Consider the following 4,962-nt stretch of genomic DNA (forward strand, 5'->3'; position numbering starts at 1 on the left):
ACTACTGGGAATTTACCCTAAAGAAACCATTACTGCCACCCAAGCAGATATGTGCACACCCATGTTTATTGTGGCTTTGTTCGCAATAGCAAAGACCTGGAAACAACCCAAGTGCCCATCAAAAAAACAAATGGATAGATAAGCTCTGGTACATTCACACAATGGAATACTATGCAGTATTGAAAAACAAGGAACTCATGAAATATTATGCAAAATGGATGACCCTGGAGGACATTATGCTGAGAGAAATATTGCAGTCACAAAAGGATAAATATTGCATAGGGCCACTGCTGTAAAACTGAACTGACATCAGGGTTGAGGGAAGACAGAAAAGGGGGGGAGGAATGATGTATATTGCATTGAAACAGATGAGGGAGAAAACTGTGTAAAAGGGGCATATGAATGGGTATTCTTGTCATTACAGAAGTCCAGAGTGAAGACTGCATAGTGGGGTGGACTTAGGGGGAAGGATTGCATATCAATGAAAGAATTTTTTTTTTCTTTTCAAGGAGAAGAGTGAATTTGGGAAGGAGGCAAAAAAGTGCAAAAATGAATGGCTGAAAACCCTAAATCTCTGTAAACTTTCATTAAAATTAATAAGAAAAATAAAACCTCTAAAATCACCAAGACTTCTCCTTCAAGGTCTCTGATCATGCCATGCACACCCCCAAATCAAGGCTTTCTCACTTCCTGTTCTGTCTGGCTAGCTGACCTTCACCCAGCTAGGCATCCCATTCCTTTTCTCACTTCCTTCCCCACTTGAGCCCTGAACTCTGCACATCATCTGCCAAAGCCTTTACCTTTATGTACTATCTATTTGTTTGCTAATGACTTCATCTTCCCCACCAAGATGCCTATTCCATGAGCATCGAACCTTGTTCTCTGCTGTATTCACTTGGATAAGAACCAGGACGTGAACCAAGGCTCAATAAATATAAAAAAAGAAGAAGAAAAATAAAACCAGCCCAAAATAATCAGCAAACTGAAAACACCCCATCATTGGTTCTGCTGTTGTTATTGTTGTTGTGTATCATTGAATCAGAACCAACCCTCAAGTGAGTAAATCACATAAAAAGAGAATACCAATCTTTCTCTCATGGAGCAGCTGGTAGATTCAAACTGTGTATCTTTGGAATTGCAGCACAGCTTCTTACCAGTAGGCCAACAGAGGTCCTTCTAGATCTTCTGAGGCTCACAGTCCGACTTCCAGCCTATCTTTTCATTTTCAGTCATTCTTCTCTGTCTGAAAGGAAAAACAAAGTCTTCTATTTTCAATTCTTGAGCTTTGCTGCATTATGAATTGGCATGACTGTATGCCCCCTATAGAGATGCAGGCTGACTGTCGCTATTAAACAGATCTAAATTTTAACTTGTAAAATTTCATTAACATCTCTCTCTGTGATCATTTCCTCTCTCTCTTTTTTTTTTAAGATTTAATTGTTGTTTCATATTCTATCATGATTATGTTCCAGTGTGAAATTTTAGGAGAAGAAGAAATTTAAATGATGTGGTAATCAATCTTATTTAGTTAGAGGTTCATACTTGTCTTTTCAAGTGTATCTTTTTAAGTCAAATGAGTTGTTTTGAGTTTTTCTGGTTGCTATTTTCTTGGTATTTCTCCAGAAAACTGAAGCAGATAATCTTTGCATTTTATTTGGGAATGGCAACTGGTTTACATTTTTACCATAACATATAATTTGATATTTTAATTTATGTTTGCTTTTTCCTACCTTGCTATTTAATTGTTGGCTTGGCCTTTTCCCCTTTGTTTACTGCCTGTGATATAGACACTATCTCGTTTACTTTAATTTTCTTAATTATTTTGATGATTTCCTTCAATTTTATAAATTATTTAAATCTGGTGGTGGTTACAATTATGAACCCAAAATAGTATTTCTAACTTTCCCTAAAAAACAGTAATTAGTATAGTTACAACATTAATGCACCCTTAATTTTATTGAACTATACTCATATCTTGCAAACATTGACAACTGGACCAAAACCAACATCATAATAAATGTAGAAAATATTTAAATTGCCAAAGATTTAATTCTATCAATACCTACAGTCAATGCCATGAAAGTAGCAGTCAGGATATCAAACAATATATTACATTTGGAAAATCTGCTGCAAAGAAATCTCTTTTGAGTACTGAAAAGTAAAGATACCACTTTGAAGACCAAGGTACTTGTAATCCAAGCTATGACACCTTTAAGAGTCTGATATACTTGTAAAAGCTGGACAATTAACAAAGAAGACTAAAGACTTTTTGAATTCTGGTGTTGGTTAAGATTAGGAAACTATGAACTTCTGGAAAAAGGAACAAAGTTGTCTTAGAAGAAAATCAACTTTGGTAAACCTGAAGAGGACCTGAAGCACTTGCTCCAGAAGGTCAAGGAATGCAGCCTTCAATATGGATTGAAGTTCAGTATCAAGAAAACAAAGATTCTCACCACTGGGCTTATTGGTAGCATCATGATAGATGGTAAAGAGATTGAGATTGCTAACAATTTTAGTTTGCTTGGTTCCACAATCAACACTCTTGGAACCAGTAGCCAGGACATCAAAAGACAAATTGCATTGGGAAAGTCTGCTGACAGAAACATCTCCAGAGTACTGAAGAACAACAATGTCAGTCTGGAGAAAAGATGTGCCTGATCTTGGCCACGGTCTTTACAATTACATGCTATGCATCAAAAATCTGGACAATGATAGAAAGATAATTGATACCTTTGACCAGTGGTTTAGGAGAATAGTATTTACTATACCATGGGTTGCTAGGAGAACAAACAAGTTCATCCTGGAGAGGGTGAAACCAGGCTGCTTATTGGAGGCAAGGATTCTGAAGCTCTGTCTGACATACTTTGGGCATGTTGCAGGGGGGGACCAGTCCTTAGAGAGGGACATCATCCCTGAGAGGGTGGAGGGACAATGCAAAAGAGGAAGACCCTGGATGAGATGGATTGACTCAGTGACTGGTGTAATGGAGATAGGTGTATCAGAGACAATGACGTTGGTTCAGGATAGAGCAGGGTTCAGCGTTATTGTATATAGGGTTGCTATGAGTTGCAAGGCTGCTTGACAGCACATAACCACCACAACAACGTTTTTAATTAATTATTTTGTAATTGTTCTTGTTTATTGCATATTTTTATTGATTTGTTTACAATCAATCTTATACATTGTATTTCATGCATGTACATTTTGTTTTATACAATCCTTCATTACATTGTATATAATTCCTTAATTTTTACTCTTTGAAGTGAAATCAGAGGTAGGTGCCTTAGAAGCAAAGTTGAATATGAGAACCAATCCCTAGAGAAAGACATCACTCTTTGTTAAAGTATAGGGTCAGGGAAAAAAAGAAGACCTTTCATGAAATGAATTGACACAGTGTATACTGTGGGCTCAGAGAAAGCTGTGATTGAGAGGAGAGTGCAGGACTAGACAGAGTTTAAGAGGAGAGTGCAGGACTGGGCAGAGTTTGATTCTGTTGTAGGTAGAATTGCTCCAAGTCAGAACCAGCTAGATAGCAACTGAAACATCATCTCATTCTTTCAACATTGTTAGTTAATTTATGTTAGGTTTCTAGACTCAGTTTCAAGACCATTGCCCGCCCCCTTTGGTTTGGCAGAAACAAGAGAATCATGTTTGAGCTAAGATTCTAGAAGGATAATTTGGTGTAGAAGTGAGAATATTTCTAGTTTGAAGTGAAAAGATAAGAAAGATTCGAAAATCATTTCCAGAACAAATTCCAGGCAAGACAGCTCAAATTTAAGAATGGGTTGAAAGGGGTTAGATCAAATGCAAACATTTCATTTTCCTTGGGATCCACAATCAAAACCTACAGAAGGAGCAGTCAAGAAAGCAAACCATACATTACATTGGGCAAATCTGCTGCAAAGGACCTCTGTAAAGGGCTAAAGAGTAAAAATGTCAGTTTAAAAATTAGCATATGTCCCAGACCTATAAAAAATTAGCATATGTCTTACCCAAGCCAAGATATTTTTAGTTGTTTCATATATATGTGAAAGTTGGATAAAGAATAAGAAAGACTTAAGAACTGCCTTTGGATTTTGTATTGGCAAAGAGTATTGAACTACTTCAAAAATATGGACTAGACAGCCGACACCTCGTTCGCCCCGAAGCACAGGCCCCTTTGCATAGTCACCGCCGCCGGTTCACACCCGCCACCCCCAGCTCACCATGGGTGATGACATCACTGCACTCGTGGTCGACAATGGCTCCGGCATGTGCAAGGCCGGCTTCGCGGGCGACGACGCCCGGCTGTCTTCCCCTCCATCGTGGGGCGCCCTCGGCACCAGGGCGTGATGGTGGGCATGGGCCAGAAGGACTCCTACGTGGGAGACGAAGCCCAGAGCAAGAGAGGCATCCTGACCCTCAAGTACCCCATCGAGCACAGCATTGTCACCAACTGGGACGACATGGAGAAGATCTGGCACCACACCTTCTACAACGAGCTGCGTGTGGCCCCTGAAGAGCACCCTGTGCTGCTGACGGAGGCCCCCCTGAACCCCAAGGCTAACCGGGAGAAGATGACCCAGATCATGTTCGAGACCTTCAGTACCCCTACTATGTACGTTGCCCTCCAGGCCGTGCTGTCCCTGTCCGCCTCTGGCCGAACCACTGGCATTGTGATGGATTCCGGCGATGGGGTCACCCACACTGTGCCCATCTATGAGGGGTACGCCCTCCCGCATGCCATCCTGCGTCTGGACCTGGCTGGCCGGGACCTGACGGACTACCTCATGAAGATCCTCACCGAGCGAGCCTACAGCTTTACCACCACGGCTGAGCGGGAAATTGTGCGTGACATCAAGGAGAAACTCTGTTACGTTGCCCTGGACTTCGAGCAGGAGATGGCCATGGCGGCTTCCTCTTCTTCCTTGGAGAAGAGCTACGAGCTGCCCGATGGGCAGGTCATCACCATCGGCAATGAGC

General features: G+C 40.9%; 1 pseudogene across 1 annotated transcript in view; it reads left to right on the forward strand.

The window, feature by feature from the left end:
* The first annotated feature begins 4,206 nt into the window (after positions 1 to 4,206).
* LOC102861830 overlaps positions 4,207 to 4,962 on the forward strand; it is a 5,934-nt pseudogene continuing 5,178 nt past the window's right edge. Inside the window, exon 1 of the transcript XR_438857.1 lies at positions 4,207 to 4,960. The product of XR_438857.1 is annotated as an actin, cytoplasmic 1-like (transcript). The remainder of the gene's footprint in view (positions 4,961 to 4,962) is intronic.

Source organism: Elephantulus edwardii, unplaced genomic scaffold (assembly GCF_000299155.1).
Source record: "Elephantulus edwardii isolate Elephantulus edwardi_28Jun2011 unplaced genomic scaffold, EleEdw1.0 scaffold00032, whole genome shotgun sequence".
NCBI lineage: Eukaryota > Metazoa > Chordata > Mammalia > Macroscelidea > Macroscelididae > Elephantulus > Elephantulus edwardii.